At 46.4% G+C, this 19,170-nt stretch overlaps 1 protein-coding gene across 1 annotated transcript in view; it reads left to right on the top strand.

Annotated features, from left to right (window-relative positions):
• Positions 1 to 19,170, top strand: part of LOC143767460 (uncharacterized) — a 164,258-nt gene that overhangs the window by 62,555 nt on the left and 82,533 nt on the right. The gene's annotated exons all lie outside the window — the stretch shown is intronic.

Below are 19,170 nucleotides of genomic sequence, written 5' to 3' on the forward strand. Positions count from 1 at the left end.
GTTGCGGTTAGGGTTGTGGTTAGGGGTGTGTTGGGGTTAGGGTTGTGATTAGGGTTATGGCTACAGTTGGGATTAGGATTAGGGGTGTGTTGGGGTTAGTGTTGAAGTTAGAATTGAGGGGTTTCCACTGTTTAGGCACATCAGGGGTCTCCAAACGCAACATGGCGCCACCATTGATTCCAGCCAATCTTGCGTTCAAAAAGTCAAATGGTGCTCCCTCCCTTCCAAGCCCCAACGTGCGCCCAAACAGTGGTTTACCCCCACATTTGGGGTACCAGCGTACTCAGGACAAACTGGGCAACAACTGTTGGGGTCCAATTTCTCCTGTTACCCTTGCAAAAATAAAAAATTACTTGCTAAAACATAATTTTTTAGGAAAGAACAATTATTTTTTATTTTCACGGCTCTGCGTTATAAACTTCTGTGAAGCACTTGGGGGTTGAAAGTGCTCATCACACATCTAGATAAGTTCCTTGGGGGGTCTATTTTCCAAAATGGGGTCACTTGTGGGGTGTTTCTACTGTTTAGGCACATCAGGGGCTCTGCAAATGCAATGTGATGCCCGCAGACCATTCCATCAAAGTCTGCATTTCAAATGCCACTACTTCCCTTCCGAGCCCCGGCATATGCCCAAACAGTGGTCTACCCCCACATATGGGGTATCAGCGTACTCACAACAAACTGGGCAACAAATATTGGGGTCCAATTTCTCCTGTTACCCTTGTGAAAATAAAAAATTGCTTGCTAAAACATCTTTTTTGAGGAAAGAAAAATGATTTTTTATTTTCACGGCTCTGCGTTGTAAACTTCTGTGAAGCACTTGGGGGTTGAACATGCTCACCACACATCTAGATAAGTTCCTTGGGGGGTCTAGTTTCCAAAATGGGGTCACTTATGGGGTGTTTCTACTGTTTAGGCACATCAGGGGCTCTGCAAATGCAATGTGACGCCCGCAGACGATTTCATCAAAGTCTGCATTTCAAATGCCACTACTTCCCTTCCGAGCCCCGGCATATGCCCAAACAGTGGTCTACCCCCACATATGGTGTATCAGCGTACTCACAACAAACTGGGCAACAAATAATGGGGTCCAATTTCTCCTGTTACCCTTGTGAAAATAAAAAATTGCTTGCTAAAACATCTTTTTTGAGGAAAGAAAAATGATTTTTTATTTTCACGGCTCTGCGTTGTAAACTTCTGTGAAGCACTTGGGGGTTGAACGTGCTCACCACACATCTAGATAAGTTCCTTGGGGGGTCTAGTTTCCAAAATGGTGTCAATTGTGGGGGGTTTCTACTGTTTAGGCATATCAGGGGCTCTGCAAACGTAACATGATGCCCGCAGACCATTCCATCAAAGTCTGCATTCCAAAACGTCACTACTTCCCTTCCGAGCCCCGGCATATGCCCAAACAGTGGTTTACCCCCACATATGGGGTATCAGCGTACTCAGGAGAAACTGGACAACAACTTTTGGGGTCCAATTTCTCCTGTTACTCTTGCGAAAATTAAAAATTCTGGGCTAAAAAATATTTTTGAGGAAAGGAAACACATTTATTATTTTCACGGCTCTGCGTTATAAACTTCTGTGAAGCACTTGGGGGTTCAAAGTGCTCACTACACATCTAGATAAGTTCCCTTGGGGGTCTAGTTTCCAAAGTGGAGTCACTTGTGGGGAGTTCCTACTGTTTAGGCACATCAGGGGCTCTGCAAACGCAACCTGACGCCCGCAGAGCATTCCATCAAAGTCTGCATTTCAAAACGTCACTACTTCCCTTCCAAACCCCGACGTGTGCCAAAACAGTGGTTTACCCCCACATATGGAGTATCAGCATACTCAGGAGAAACTGGACAACAACTTTTGGGGTCCAATTTCTCCTGTTACCCTTGGGAAAATAAAAAATTGTGGGCTAAAAAATCATTTTTGAGAAAAGAAAAATTATTTTTTATTTTCATGGCTCTGCGTTATAAACTTCTGTGAAGCACTTGGGGGTTCAAAGTGCTCACCACACATCTAGATTAGTTCCTTGGGAGGTCTAGTTTCCAAAATGGGGTCACTTGTGTGGGAGCTCCAATGTTTAGGCACACAGGGGCTCTCCAAACGCGACATGGTGTCCGCTAATGATTGGAGCTAATTTTCCATTCAAAAAGCCAAATGGCGTGCCTTCCCTTCCGAGCCCTGCCGTGCGCCCAAACAGTGGTTTACCCCCACATATGGGGTATCATCGTACTCAGGACAAACTGGACAACAACATTTGGGGTCCAATTTCTCCTATTACCCTTGGGAAAATAAAAAATTCTGGGCTAAAAATCATTTTTGAGGAAAGAAAAATTATTTTTTATTTTCACGGCTCTGCGTTATAAACTTCTGTGAAGCACCTGGGGATTATAAGTGCTCACTATGCATCTAGATAAGTTCCTTGGGGGGTCTAGTTTCCAAAATGTGGTCACTTGTAGGGGAGCTCCAATGTTTAGGCACACAGGGGCTCTCCAAACGCGACATGGTGTCCGCTAACGATTGGAGCTAATTTTCCATTCAAAAAGTCAAATGGCAAGCCTCCCCTTCCGAGCCTTGCCGTTCACCCAAACAGTGGTTTACCCCCACATATGAGGTATCGGCGTACTCAGGAGAAATTGCCCAACAAATTTTAGGATCCATTTTATCCTGTTGCCCATGTGAAAATGAAAGAATTGAGGCTAAAAGAAATTTTGTGTGAAAAAAAAGTACTTTTTCATTTTTGCGAATCAATTTGTGAAGTACCTGGGGGTTTAAAGTGCTCACTATGCCTCTAGATAAGTTCCTTGGGGGGTCTAGTTTCCAAAATGGGGTCACTTGTGGAGGAGCTCCAATGTTTAGGCACACGGGGGCTCTCCAAACGCGACATGGTGTCCGCTAACGATGGAGATAATTTTTCATTCAAAAAGTCAAATGGCGCTCCTTCCCTTCCGAGCCTTACCATGTGCCCAAACAGTGGTTTACCCCCACATTTGAGGTATTGGTGTACTCAGGAGAAATTGCCCAACACATTTTAGGATCCATTTTATCCTTTTGCCCATGTGAAAATGAAAAAACTGAGGCTAAAATAATTTTTTTGTGAAAAAAAGTACTTTTTCATTTTTACGGAACAATTTGTGAAGCACCTGGGGGTTTAAAGTGCTCACTATCCTTCTAGATAAGTTCCTTTGGGGGTCTAGTTTCCAAAATGGGGTCACTTGTGGGGGAGCTCCAATGTTTAGGCACACGGGGGCTCTCCAAACGCGACATGGTGTCCGCTAAAGATTGGAGCCAATTTTTCATTGAAAAAGTCAAATGGCGCTCCTTCCCTTCCGAGCCCTGCCGTGCGCCCAAACAGTGGTTTACCCCCACATATGAGGTATCAGCGTACTCAGGACAAATTGGACAACAACGTCCATGGTCCAGTTTCTCCTTTTACCCTTGGGAAAATAAAAAAATTGTTGCTAAAATATCATTTTTGTGACTAAAAAGTTAAATGTTCATTTTTTACTTCCATGTTGCTTCTGCTGCTGTGAAACACCTGAAGGGTTAATAAACTTCTTGAATGTGGTTTTGAGCACCTTGAGGGGTGCCGTTTTTAGAATGGTGTCACTTTTGGGTATTTTCAGCCATATAGAACCCTCAAACTGACTTCAAATGTGAGGTGGTCCCTAAAAAAAATGGTTTTGTAAATTTTGTTGTAAAAATGAGAAATCACTGGTCAAATTTTAACCCTTATAACTTCCTAGCAAAAAAAAAATTTGTTTCCAAAATTGTACTGATGTAAAGTAGACATGTGGGAAATGTTATTTATTAACTATTTTGTGTCACATAACTCTCTGGTTTAACAGAATAAAAATTCAAAATGTGAAAATTGCGAAATTTTCAAAATTTTCGCCAAATTTCTGTTTTTTTCACAAATAAACTCAGAAATTATCGACCTAAATTTACCACTAACATGAAGCCCAATATGTCACGAAAAAACAATCTCAGAATCGCTAGGATCCGTTGAAGCGTTCCAGAGTTATTACCTCATAAAGGGACACTGGTCAGAATTGCAAAAAACGGCAAGGTCATTAAGGCCAAAATAGGCTGGGTCATGAAGGGGTTAAAAATACTGAACGTGTGCACATGGCCTTATAGTGGAAGGCGGGGTACCAAGTGACTCAGAAGCAAATATTATACTCACGTCACCATGTTTGCAAGCTGTTGCTCTATCTAGGAGCCATAATGAGGTACATAGGAGAGTTTAATAATATTGACATCTACTGCAAGCAGTGAACCATATTTCTATGGTCCCTGTATACTGAGATGAAGAAAAATATTTTTTATATTCTTATAAAAAGTTGTAAAAATAATAAGCAATTACAAAAATGTAAGTTTTCTTTTTTTGTGTCAATTGAACTCCCAACCTTCAACTTTACAGGCAGGAGCTAGTGATGTAATGGGGAGAATTTAGTATACTATATACTAAACTATACTATATAGTTGACATTGCAGACTCTGACTCCACAGGCAGCATGTACACATTTTACACAGCCGTGGATTTCTAGGAGATTTTTTCATCCTATAAAATTACTAAAAAAAATGATAAGTCTTGAAAACACTTGATAATGAAAAAAAGTTCTTTTTTTAATGTGTGTTTTAAATAATAAATATCACAAATCAGCAAATAACATGGACATATTTGGTGCCCCTGTAATCCTAATGATCTACCCAAGACAGCAATCATATTATTTAAGGGAATTGGTAAATTAAGTAAAAAATGCTGTGATTGATACATTTTTTATTGGTTTAATAGAAAAAAAAATAAAACTGTAATGCTGAGGCATGTATGTTACGCCTGCAGGTGATGCCAGGGGCCACTCCAGGGTGGCATCTGGAAGCAGCAGCAGGCCTCAAGGGTCCAAGCCGTTAATCCAGATTTCCAGAAAGGGCAAGACGGCCCCCTGGGACAGATTCAGACTGTGCAGGCAGGACGGCCACCTGGGACAGGTTAAGACTGTGCAGGCAGGATGGCCCCCTGGGACAGGTTCAGACTGTGCAGGCAGGATGGCCCCCTGGGACAGGGTCAGACTGTGCAGGCAGGACGGCCCCCTGGGACAGGTTCAGACTGTGCAGGCAGGATGGCAACTTGGGACAGGTTCAGACACACAAGTCTCAGGTAACAGATCAGGTACCGCCAATGCAACCACGGGGAACAATTAACACAAACGCGATTCAAGCTATGGACACCGCCATAGCGGTCACCACAAAGGACTCATTATCCCTTTAACGACTGGCGATACGCCTTTTAATGGCGGTAGTTAAGGGTACTTAAACCACAGTGCCGTTAATTAACGACGCTGTGGAAAAAGTGTATAGCGCCCTGTTATGATCCGGTGACCCTGGAGCCACATGTGACTATCTCTGGAGTAAGTGGTACCTGTACTGACTGCAATCCTAATACTGACACCGCAACTAGAAGTAGCCGTGGGATGTACCTAACCAGGCCTAGACAACTCGACACAGCCGGAGGACTAAATACCCCTAAAGATGGAAATGGGAAATCCTATCTTGCCTCAGAGCAAAGCCCCAAAGGATAGGCAGCCCCCCACAAATATTGACTGTGAGTTTAAGAGGAAATACGTACACAGGCAGAAAAAACAGAGTTTAGCAAAAGAGGCACTTCTAGCTAAATAGAAAAGGATAGGACAGAGTACAAAGCGGTCAGTATTAAAACTCTAGAAAAATCCACAGCAGAATATACTATCACTACATCTAACTAAAGACATAGGATGTATATCTGCATCTCCAAAGAATCCAGCATGACAGAAAAATCCAAACAAGTCTAAGCTGGACAAAAACACAATAGATTGCACTGCACATAAAAGCACATTGCATGCGTGCTAAAGAGAACAAAAACTAGACACTTATCTTAGCTGAAATAACTGCAGGACAAGTGGAGCCAGACAGAGATGCAATCCCTCCAAGATACAATGGACAACTGGCAGGGATTGATGGATCCTACACACCTAAATACCTAATAGAGCTGCAATAAGCAGAAACACCTGCCCAGCTTACAATCCAGAGACCACTGCACTACCACTAACAACCACCGGAGGGAGCCCAAGAGCAGAATTCACAACAGCGCCCCCCCAGAGTCAGATTTTCTCCAGGGTCTCGGCTGCCGGGGATAGCTGAGACCCCAGAGAACATGATTCGGGATGGTTTTTACCGACCCCCGGGTTGCGATTGCCGTTATTAACCGTATAACGGCGACTGCAAAAAAAGCGCGATTTGCCATTTAATTTCTCTGTCCTCCGATATGATCACACATCAGAGGACAGAGAAATAGGGTCTCCAATCAACCTCTGATACTTATCTGTGCATCCCGGTGTCCTTGGATCCTCCTGCTTACCCCCATGGCTGCTGGCATCTTCTTCCGGCAAGAAAACGGCAGGCGCATGCGTAGTGTGCCCGCCAGGATCTGCCGGCCGGCACCTGGCAACAATAGGAAGATTTTTCCTATTGGTTCATTTTCGTCACTGTGATAGACCCTATAAAAAAAGTAAATAAACCCCCCCCCTTTATCACCCCCTTAGTTACGGAAAAACAATAAAATAAAAGGAAAAGTATTTATTTCCATTTTCCTATTAGGGTTACAGTTGGGCTAAAGTTAGGGTTGGGCTAAAGTTTGGGTTAGGATTGGGGCTAAGGTTAGGGTTGAGATTAGGCTTAGGTTTGGGATTAGGGTTTGGATTAGAGTTAGGATTCAGGTTAGGGTTAGGTTTGTGGTTAGGGTTATGGTTGGGGTTGGGAATTAGGGTTAGGGGTGTGTTGGGGTTAGGGTTGTGATTAGGGTTGTGATTAGAGTTCGGGGTGTGTTGGGGTTAGGGTTGTGACTAGGGTTATGGTTAGAGTTGGGAATAGGGTTAGGGGTGTGTCGGGGTTACGGTTGTGATTAGGATTATGGTTGGGATTAGGGTTAGGGGTGTGTTGGGGTTAGGGTTGGAGTTAGAATTGGGGGATTTCCACTGTTTAGGTACATCAGGGGGTCTGCAAATGCGACATGGCGCCACCATTGATTCCAGTCAATTTTGAGTTCAAAAAGTCAAATGGTGCTCCTTCCCTTCCGAGCTCTGCCGTGCGCTCAAACAATGGTTTACCCCCACATATGGAGTATCAACGTACTCAGGACAAACTGGACAACAACTTTTGGGGTCCAATGTCTCCTGCTACCCTTGGGAAAATTAAAAATTGGGGGCTAAAAAATCATTTTTGTGGAAAAAAAATGATTTTTTTATTTTCACGGCTCTGCGTTATAAACTTGGACGTTCAAAGTGCTAACCACACATCTAGATAAGCTCCTTGGGGGATCTAGTTTTCAAAACGGGGTCACTAGTGGGGAGTTTCTACTGTTTAGGCATATCAAGGGCTCTGCAATCGCAACATGACGCCCGCAGACCATTCTATCAAAGTCTGCATTCCAAAACGGTGCTCCTTCTCTTCCAAGCTCTGCCATGCGCCCAAACAGTGGTCCCCCAACATATGGGGTATCGCCATACTCAGGACAAATTGCGCAACAACTTTGATGGTCCAGTTTCTCCTGTTACCCTTGTGAAAGTAAAAATTTTGGGGTGACAAGATCATTTTTGTGGGAAAAAATATGATTTTTTTATTTTCGCGGCTCTATGTTATAAACTTCTGTGAAGCACTTGGGAAGTTGGAGCGCCCCCACGTAAGGGCAATGGGGTACTCAGCACCGGGTCCTTCAGTTCAGGGGATGTCACGGTGGTCCGACCCGGTCCGTGGCTCTTTGACGGGAGTCCAATAAGAGGAATACTTCTTATGGGGAAAGGTCTTTAAAGGGGTATGTTCGTGACGCCACCTGTGGTATTCGGTCAGGGTGACCGACGCTGCTTAGGGGTCCGCTGGGGTGATGTGATGGCAGCTAGATGGTATACCTTCCCACAGTTTAAGTGTATCCCCAGGGCTTCCCAGAAGTGAAGGGGGTGATGGTGGATGATGTAAGGTGCAGTGAATAACGAGGGCACAAGGTTGCAGTCTCTTTACCTTTACTGGAGGCTTCAGCATCCACAGTCCAGGGTACAGACCACAGGGTAGGCAGAGTCCGGCCGGTCCAAAGGCAAATCCAGAGTCCCCTGATCCAGGTGGAAATCAGTAGCCTTCCTCTAGCGCCTGTGTGTTGTAGTACCTCCCTGCTGAGCTTCTCAGTAAGGTCCTCACAACTATTGTAGATGTTCTAGATGTTATATCTTCCTCTCTGTCCCCCAGATGGTATGGATAGGACAATCCCGTATGACTGGTGGCCTGAGGCTTTTTACAGGGACTCTAGAGATGCCCCAGCCCCCACAAGTTGCCACCGTACCTCCTGTCCTGCCGGTCTCTGGAGCAAGGCTTGGAGACGATTGCTCCCTCGATGTTCCAGCCACTGGCTCAGAAGGAGGCAGCCTTTTGCAGGGCAGAACTCCCTCTGGTTTTCTCCCCTTGTGCTATGACTTTGTTTCTCACCCGCTACAATACAGTTCTCTTCGTGTCCTTCCTTAGGATGCTGCCACTCGTGGGGCAGGCACAGCTCCGTAGCCTTCTATCTAGACATCTGACAGGATCCCACCCCTGTCAGGGTCCTCTCTGTCTGCAGCTCTGATGTTCCTCTTTTCCCCCTGTCTGCCTGACAGGTGCTGCCTGGGTGAAACCCAGTCAACTTCTGACTCCTGGATACTGCCTGGGTGAAGCCCAGTCAGCTTCTCACTAACTTTCTATCCAGCCCACCAGTTTTACCTAATTGTGAGGAGTGCCGTAGTAGATAGGAGCAAGGCTCCCCCTGGTGGACTGGAGTGTGAAGTGTGGTGTATGGTTTGTGATACCTGGTGGGAAGATCTCCTTTATTGCCCTCAGATGTAACATCACTCCCCCTGGTGGAAGAATGACATTACTGCAACGACCAGAACTCTGGGGTGCTGCACTCCCCCCCCCCCCCCCCCCCGTTAAATCCAGTACTCCTGGACTGGGAAAAGAAAACAATAATTACAGGTTAACAAAAGACATGCAAAATTTTGAAATGCTATAAAACAAGTTAATATAATAAGGCTTCCCTTTATGGGAGGTGAGAACACTTGAACGTTGCAAACAATAACATATTTACATGACTGATAAAGACAATACAGATGCATAACTATAAAATACTATTACCCGTACAGGTATACTATCTATTAAGTGCAATTAGAAAACACAATTATAAGTGCATTTACCCTCTAAGGGTGTACTATCATAAAACCTCAAAGTACAAAATAACATTTTCTTTATTCTTACTCTTCCACACATGCAGGACTATCTATCAACCCCTACGGGCTCACTGCATTTTTCTTCAATCTATTTTAACCTCAATTTTATTTAAAGTACATCACTAAACATTTCCTATCCTTAGCTACATACTATCGGCTATGTAAACATTATTACTATCTAACTACTCAAGGCAACACTATCACTCTTAGACAAAGTGCAAGAAGTAAACATTCCCTTTAAGGGCGAACCCAAGTCTTTTTCTGAGGTAAGGCAAACAATCACATCATCAATATTCAAGTCAGTTCAAAAGCGACGTGATGCAATATGAGGGACCCGTTACGAACCCCCGAACGTTGGTCTTGGGTGGGTTACAAGACGTGTAATCCTGACCCGGAATTCTACCGCACCAACGGGTTTTTCTTCAGGTCTGAAAGGCAAAGTTATTTTTACAGCATGATTAACAGCAGTTTCTGTTAAGATGCAGTCTCTGTAAAAGCTTCCTTTGTAAAACCAGTAGAAAGCACCTTTAAGAAGGTGCAAACTATTTACAAGGACAGTTTGTGATCATGCACAGTTCACGATTCTGCAGTTCTTTAATAGAAATAAGAAAACTTGTGCATAAACATAGGATCCCTTTAAACAGGGGATCCCTTTAAGAGTTAACCCTGGATGGGTTAAAGCAGCAAAAGAAACAGGAAAAAAGTTTTGAAACTATTTACAGTTTTTTGGTTTTCCGAGGTTTATTTAAACCATTCTGGAGGTAGTACCAGTGGGGGTAGTCCTTTCGGATATTGACGACCACCTGGTAACACATAGGGAGCTCTCTCACTCCAGTTGGGGGTCTGAGTGCCCACAGTGTTCCATTCAGGGGTAACCTTTGCATGGGTTACCACGGGAGTTGGCTCGGTAGCCACCACAGTTTCAGTCGTGGTGACAGTGCAGGTGGTGAGCCGAGTAGCTGTGTATGCTGGGGTGACAGTGGTAGTGGTAGTCGTCGCAGTAGTTTTGACACATGGTGGCGCCGTTGCCACAGGAGACGATTTAGCTGGAGCTTTGGCGTGATGTGCCACAGTGTCTCTTTTTTTGTGCACATTTAGAGCGAACCAGCTTTTCTCACCGAAATGCCTTGTGTAGGTGACGGTGTCTCCCGGGTAAAGGTCTCGGTCTGGGTGGCCTTCCCAGAGGTGGGATTCCAGGTCCCTCCTATTCACAAAGAAGTCGGCATACAGTCCTTGCTCTTTGATGAAACCCCATCCCCCTCGTAGTTTGAAAGCTACGACTGTGCCCGGCTTATGCGGGGCTTGGTGAGCAGTGCGGTCCTTGCGGGCCTGGGCCTTGACTGCTAGGTCGCGTTGATCATGAGCCTTTCATTGGGTCTGGTGTTTCTCCTCGGTTTCCTCCCACCTGCAGGCCAGCTGGGCCTGGTAGTCCTCCCAACTCAAAACCTCCACAGTCTCTCCCTTTTGTCGCTCTGCTCCGGGGAACCCCATGAAATCGGATCCGGGGTTCACCCAGCGGTACACAGTCTGCTCCGCATATACCTCACCTGGCAGGGTGGTGGGCACGATTGGGGCCGGCATGAACTGCTCCATCCCCGTGGCCCGGTCCCTTGGTTTGAGACGCTTCAGGCGGTGGGTACCGCGAGGAGGTGGCGCTGCTACGGGGCCTACCAGTAAGTCTTCTGTGACTGGGGCAAGGTCAGCGGTCTTACCTGCCGCAGCGGTGACGGCTGACTCTGTTGGCGGCGGCGTCCGCGACGGTGTTGGCAGCGGCTCCTGTAGCGGTGCAGGGAGCGGTGGCGGTGCCGGCGGGTCCTCCGCAGGTATTACCTGGCATGCGGCCATGGTGGTCACCTGCAGCTGCAGAAGTTGGTCGATCAGCTCGTCCACCCCGTCCTGCAGGAAGTCAGCGCCGACAGTGGAGGCCTGGTCGGGGTGCCCCTCCGGGTAGCTGGGGGAGTCCTCTGCTCCGACCCCATGCTGGTTCTGGGCAGCTTGCCATGGCATCCTCCACGTGGCTGGCTCCTTCCTGATTCTTTTCCCGCTCTCTTATTCTGGGGCGGTTTTGTTTTCTTTGTCTCCGCCCACCATTAAGGATCAGGAGGCGGATCTTGGCTGCTGACGGACACGTCCTCAAGGTACAGAGATATTTAGACTGGGCGGCCATTATTTTTTGTGCTTCTCAGTTCGTTCACGCCCACAACTTCACGCCCTTCTTCTTCTCCTGCGCTCCTTGTGATGCTGTAATGGCGGCAGTTTTGGCGGGAATTTTGGCGGTCTTTTGCAATACACAGTCTTTAAGCAAATCACAGTTCAAATACAGTTCTGGCACAGATCTTAGGTGCACATGACCCAATTTTTCAGGCTTAAGTAGATCCTGTTCGTGACGCCAAAGTTGGAGCGCCCCCACGTAAGGGCAATGGGGTACTCGGCACCGGGTCCTTCAGTTCAGGGGATGTCACGGTGGCCCAACCCAGTCCATGGCATTTTGAGGGGAGTCCAATAAAAGGAATAGTTCTTATGGGGAAAGGTCGTTAAAGGGGTATGTTCGTGACGCCACCTGTGGTATTCGGTCAGGGTGACCGGCGCTGCTTAGGGGTCCGCTGGGGTGATGTGATAGCAGCTAGATGGTATACCTTCCCATAGGTGAAGTGTATCCCCAGGGCTTCCCAGAAGTGAAGGGGGTGATGGTGGATGATGTACGGTGCAGTGAATAACGAGGGCACAAGGTTGCAGTCTCTTTACCTTTACTGGAGGCTTCAGCATCCACAGTCCAGGGTACAGACCACAGGGTAGGCAGAGTCTGGCCAGTCCGAAGGCAAATCCAGAGTCCCCCGATCCAGGTGGAAATCAGTAGCCTTCCTCTAGCGCCTGTGTGTTGTAGTACCTCCCTGCTGAGCTTCTCAGTAAGGTCCTCACATCTATTGTAGATGTTCTAGATGTTATATCTTCCTCTCTGTCCCCCAGATGGTATTGATAGGACAAACCCGTATGACTAGTGGCCTGAAGCTTTTTACAGGGACTCTAGAGACGCTCCAGCCCCCACAAGTTGCAACCGTGCCTCCTGGGTATATGGTCGGGCAGCCAAGCTGGAATTGACTGTCCTGCCGGTCTCTGGAGCAAGGCTTGGAGACGATTGCTCCCTCGGTGTTCCGGCCATCGGCTTCTGCACCTCAGAAGAAGGCAGCCTTTCGCAGGGGAGAACTCTGTTATGACCTGGTGGTTACGGAGTGGTACTGAGATGACCTGGTGGGTAAAACCAATCATAGACAAGCTCAGAGGAGGTGGCAGCTCTACAGACAGTAATCACCTATATGACCTAGTGATTACGGAGCAGCACTGAAATGACCTAGTGGGTAAAACAAATAATGTACTATCTCTGAGGAGGTGGTAACTTTACTGACTGCAATCCCTACTCCTAACACCAACACTAGAAATAGCCGTGGAGCGTTCCTATCTCTGCCTAGACGCCTCTTCACAGCCTAAGAACTAGCTACCCCTGAAGATGGAAACGGAAAACTATCTCGCCTCAGAGAAACCCCCAAAGGAAAGATAGCCCCCCACAAATATTGACGGTGAGTGAAGAGGGAAATGACAAACTCAGAAATGAAACTAGATTATAGCAAAGGAGGCCACTACTATCTAAATAGACAGAGAAAGAAAAGGCTACTGTGCGGTCAGTATAAAAACTAAATGTCCACGCAGAGTTTACAAAAATAACCTCCACACCGACTCACTCAAATCTGCAACCCCAGAGCTTCCAACTAGCCGGAATATTTCATGATGACAAGCTGGACAAAAGAGACATAAACTTAAACTGAACAAAAGGTCATAGGCAGGGAAACACCCAAAAACTAGCAGAACTTATCTTAAGCTGAAATGGACTGGCCAACAGAGAACTTCCAGGAAAGGACTGAATCCACAGGAAGGAACATTGACAGCTGGCATCCACTACAGCCCAAAGCCCAGTTAAATAACAAGGCCAGGGAACCGATTAGTGAAAGCAGCTGCTAAGTACCACCTGAAACCACCAGAGGGAGCCCAAGAGCAGAACTCCCAAAAATACCATTTGCAACCACAGGATGGAGCCCAAGAACGGAACTCACAACAGTACCCCCCCCCCCTTGAGGAGGGGTCACCGAACCCTCACCAGAGCCCCCAGGCCGATCGGGACGAGCCAAATGAAAAGAACGTACCAAATCGGCAGCATGAACATCGGAGGCAAAAACCCAAGAGTTATCCTCCTGGCCATAACCCTTCCACTTGACCAGATACTGAAGTTTCCGCCTTGAAAGACGAGAATCCAAAATCTTCTCCACCACATACTCCAGCTCCCCCCCAACCAACACCGGAGCAGGAGGGTCAACGGATGGAAGCACGGGCACCACATATCTCCGCAACAAAGATCTATGGAACACATTATGAATGGAAAACGAAGCTGGAAGGGCCAAACGAAAAGACACCGGATTGATAATTTCCGAAATCCTATAAGGACCAATAAAACGAGGTTTGAACTTAGGGGAAGAGACCTTCATAGGAACATGACGAGAAGACAACCAGACCAAATCCCCAACCCAAAGCCGGGGACCAACACACCGACGGCGGTTAGCAAAACGTTGAGCCTTTTCCTGAGACAATGTCAAATTGTCCACCACATGAGTCCAAATCCGCTGCAACCTGTCCACCACAGAATCTACCCCAGGACAGTCCGAAGGCTCAACCTGCCCTGAAGAAAAGCAAGGATGAAAACCTAAATTACAAAAAAAAGGCGAAACCAAGGTAGCAGAACTAGCCTGATTATTAAGGGGAAACTCGGCCAACGGCAAGAAGGTAACCCAATCATCCTGATCAGCCGACACAAAGCATCTCAAATAGGTTTCCAAGGTCTGATTGGTTCGCTCCGTCTGTCCATTTGTCTGAGGGTGAAACGCCGAAGAAAAAGACAAATTAATGCCCATTCTACCACAAAAGGACAGCCAAAACCTAGAAACAAACTGGGTACCTCTGTCAGACACAATATTCTCCGGAATACCATGCAAACGAACCACATGCTGGAAAAACAAAGGAACCAAATCAGAGGAGGAAGGCAACTTAAGCAAAGGTACCAAATGGACCATTTTAGAAAACCGGTCACAAACCACCCACATGACAGACATCTTCTGAGAAATAGGAAGATCAGAAATAAAATCCATGGAAATATGCGTCCAGGGCCTCTCAGGGATAGGCAAGGGCAAAAGCAACCCACTAGCACGAGAACAGCAGGGCTTAGCCCGGGCACAGATCCCAAAGGACTGCACGAAGGAACGCAGATCCCGTGACAAAGAAGGCCACCAAAAGGACCTGGCAACCAAATCTCTGGTACCAAAGATCCCAGGATGACCAGCCAACACTGAACAATGAATCTCAGAAATCACCTTACTAGTCCATCTATCAGGAACAAACAATTTCCCCACAGGACAGCGGTCGGGTCTATCAGCCTGAAACTCCCGAGGCACCCGCCGTAAATCAGGGGAGATAGCAGAAAGAATCACCCCCTCCCTGAGAATACCAGCCGGCTCACGGACTCCAGGAGAATCAGGCAAAAAACTCCTAGACAGGGCATCAGCCTTCACATTCTTAGATCCCGGAAGATACGAGATCACAAAATCAAAACGGGAGAAAAACAAAGACCACCGAGCCTGTCTAGGATTCAACCGCTTGGCCGATTCAAGGTAAATCAGATTCTTATGATCGGTCAAGACCACAACACGATGCTTGGCTCCCTCAAGCCAATGTCGCCACTCCTCGAATGCCCACTTCATAGCCAACAACTCCCGATTGCCGACATCATAATTACGCTCAGCAGGCGAAAACTTTCTGGAGAAGAAAGCACACGATTTCAACACAGAGCCATCAGAACTTCTCTGAGACAGAACAGCTCTTGCCCCAATCTCAGAAGCGTCAACCTCAACCTGAAAAGGGAGAGAGACATCTGGCTGACGCAACACAGGGGCAGAAGTAAAATGACGCTTAAGCTCCTGAAAGGCCTCCACAGCCGCAGAGGACCAATTCACCACATCTGCACCTTTCTTGGTCAAATCGGTCAGAGGTTTAACCACAGTAGAAAAATTAGCAATGAAGCGGCGATAAAAATTAGCAAAGCCCAAAAACTTCTGAAGGCTCTTCACAGATGTGGGCTGCGTCCAATCATAAATAGCCTGGACCTTAACAGGGTACATTTCAATAGCCGAGGGAGAAAAAATGAACCCCAGAAAAGAAACCTTCTGAACTCCAAAAAGGCACTTAGACCCCTTCACAAACAGTGTATTAGCACGAAGAATCTGAAATACCATCCTGACCTGCTTCACATGAGACTCCCAATCATCGGAAAAAAACAAAATATTGTCCAAATATACAATCATAAATTTATCCAGATAATTCCGGAAGATATCATGCATAAAGGACTGAAACACAGATGGAGCATTAGAGAGCCCGAAAGGCATCACAAGATATTCAAAATGGCCTTCGGGCGTATTAAATGCTGTTTTCCATTCATCACCCTGTTTGATGCGGACCAGATTATATGCCCCTCGAAGGTCAATCTTGGTAAACCAGCTAGCCCCTTTAATCCGAGCAAACAAATCAGAGAGCAAAGGCAAAGGGTACTGGAATTTGACCGTGATCTTATTGAGAAGGCGATAATCTATACAGGGCCTCAAGGAGCCATCCGAATGGCCGAGCGAATATGCCCCTTCTCCAAGGACTCCTTTTACATAAGTCCGCATAGCGGCATGCTCTGGCACAGACAGATTGAAAAGTCAACCCTTAGGGAACTTACAGCCAGGAATCAAATTAATAGCGCAATCACAGTCCCTATGAGGAGGCAGAGGACTGGATTTAGGCTCCTCAAATATATCCTGGAAATCCGACAAAAACTCAGGAACTTCAGAAGAAGGGGACGAGGAAATTGACATCAGAGGAATGTCACTATGTATCCCCTGACAACCCCAACTAGTCACAGACATAGATTTCCAATCCAGTACTGGATTATGTACCAACCACATCATGCAAATTATGCAACACCAAAAAACGAATATTTTCCTGATGTGCTGGAGCCATGTTCATGGCTAACTGTGTCCAGTACTGAGGTTTATTCTTGGCCAATGGCGTAGCATCAATCCCCCTCAAGGGAATAGGACTCTGCAAAGGCTCCAAGGAAAAACCACAGCGCTTGGCAAATTCTAGGTCCATTAAGTTCAGGGCAGCGCCAGAATCCACAAATGCCATTACAGAAAAGGACGACAATGAGCAAATCAGGGTAATAGACAAGAGAAATTTAGGCTGTACAGTACTGATGGTAACCGAACTAGCAACCCTCATAGTTCGCTTCGGGCAATCAGAGATAGCATGAGTAGCGTCACCACAGTAAAAACACAGCCCATTCTGACGTCGGAACTCCTGCCGTTCTGCTCTCGTCAAAACTCTATCACATTGCATAGGCTCAGAACTCTGCCCAGAGGACACCGCCATATGGTGCACAACCTTACGTTCACGTAGGCGCCGATCAATCTGAATGGCCAGAGACATTCATTCGTTCAGACCAGCAGGCGTGGGAAACCCCACCATAACATCTTTAAGAGCTTCAGAAAGACCCTTTCTGAAAATAGCCGCCAAGGCATCCTCATTCCATTTTGTAAGCACAGACCACTTTCTAAATTTCTGACAATATATCTCTGCCGCTTCCTGACCCTGACATAGGGCCAACAAGGTTTTTTCTGCATGATCCACAGAATTAGGTTCGTCATACAATAATCCGAGCGCTTGAAAAAATGCATCTATATTAAGCAATGCCGGATCCCCTGATTCAAGGGAGAATGCCCAGTCCTGAGGGTCACCACGCAGCAGAGAGATGACAATTTTAACCTGCTGAATGGGGTCACTAGAGGAACGGGGTCTCAGCAAAAAACAATCTGCAATTATTTTTAAAATTCAAAAACCTAGATCTATCCCCAGAAAACAAATCAGGGATAGGAATTCTAGGCTCAGAAACAGGAGTTTGAACAACATAGTCTTGGATACTCTGTACCCTTGCAGCGAGATGATCAATACGCGCAGACAGACCCTGAACCTCCATATCAGTACCAAGCTCCTGCACCATCCAAAAATCAAGGGGAAAAAAAAGGACGAAACAAGCAACAAGAAAAAAAAACTATGACTCAGAACTTTCTCTTCCCTCTTTTAAGATGCATTTAACACTTTGTGGGCCAGCTGTACTGTTATGACCTGGTGGTTACGGAGTGGTACTGAGATGACCTGGTGGGTAAAACCAATCATGGACAAGCTCAGAGGAGGTGGCAGCTCTACAGACAGTAATCACCTATATGACCTAGTGATTACGGAGCAGCACTGAAATGACCTAGTGGGTAAAACAAATAATGTACTATCTCTAAGGAGGTGGTAACTTTACTGACCGCAATCCCTACTCCTAACACCAACACTAGAAATAGCCGTGGAGCGTTCCTATTTCTGCCTAGACGCCTCTTCACAGCCTAAGAACTAGCTACCCCTGAAGATGGAAACGGAAAACTATCTCGCCTCAGAGAAACCCCCAAAGGAAAGATAGCCCCCCACAAATATTGACGGTGAGTGAAGAGGGAAATGACAAACTCAGAAATGAAACTAGATTATAGCAAAGGAGGCCACTACTATCTAAATAGACAGAGAAAGAAAAGGCTACTGTGCGGTCAGTATAAAAACTAAATGTCTACGCAGAGTTTACAAAAATAACCTCCACACCGACTCACGGTGTGGAGGGGCAAATCTGCAACCCCAGAGCTTCCAACTAGCCGGAATATTTCATGATGACAAGCTGGACAAAAGAGACATAAACTTAAACTGAACAAAAGGTCATAGGCAGGGAAACACCCAAAAACTAGCAGAACTTATCTTAAGCTGAAATGGACTGGCCAACAGAGAACTTCCAGGAAAGGACTGAATCCACAGAAAGGAACATTGACAGCTGGCATCCACTACAGCCCAAAGCCCAGTTAAATAACAAGGCCAGGGAACCGGTTAGTGAAAGCAGCTGCTAAGTACCACCTGAAACCACCAGAGGGAGCCCAAGAGCAGAACTCCCAAAAATACCATTTGCAACCACAGGATGGAGCCCAAGAACGGAACTCACAACAGAACTCCCTCTGGTTTTCTCTCCTTGTGCTATGACTTCGTTTCTCACCCGCTACAACACAGTTCTCTTCGTGTCCTTCCTTAGGATGCTGCTGCACATGGGGCAGGCGCAGCTCCGTAGCCTTCTATCTAGGCCTCTGACAGGATCCCACCCTTGTCAGGGACCTCTCTGTCTGCAGCTCTGATGTTCCTCCTTTCCCTCTGTCTGCCTGACAGAAACCCAGTCAGCTTCTGACTCCTGGATACTGCCTGGGTGAAGCCCAGTCAGCTTCTCACTATCTTTCTATCCAGTCCACCAGTTTTACCTAATTGTGAGGAGTGCCCTAGTAGATAGGAGCAAGGCTCCTCCTGGTGGACTGGAGTGTGAAATGTGGTGTATGGTTTGTGATACCTGGTAGGAAGATCTCCTTTATTGCCCTCAGACATAACATCACTCCCCCTGGTGGAAGAATGACATTACTGCAACGACCGGAACTCGGGCGCTGCAGGTTCATAGTGCTCACCACACATCTAGATAAGTTCCTTGGGGTTTGATGCGAGGCATCACTATCTGTGTATTCTTCTTCTTTCTATTATTATTATTATTTATTGTTATAGCGCCATTTATTCCATGGCGCTTTACATATGAGGAGGGGTATACATAATACATCTTAGTGTGAGATCAGTGGCCCAAAGTTATTTAACCCCTTAAAAACATCAGTTACTTATTCAAATCTGTGAAAAT

Source organism: Ranitomeya variabilis, chromosome 4 (genome assembly GCF_051348905.1).
Source record: "Ranitomeya variabilis isolate aRanVar5 chromosome 4, aRanVar5.hap1, whole genome shotgun sequence".
In the NCBI taxonomy this organism is placed as follows: domain Eukaryota; kingdom Metazoa; phylum Chordata; class Amphibia; order Anura; family Dendrobatidae; genus Ranitomeya; species Ranitomeya variabilis.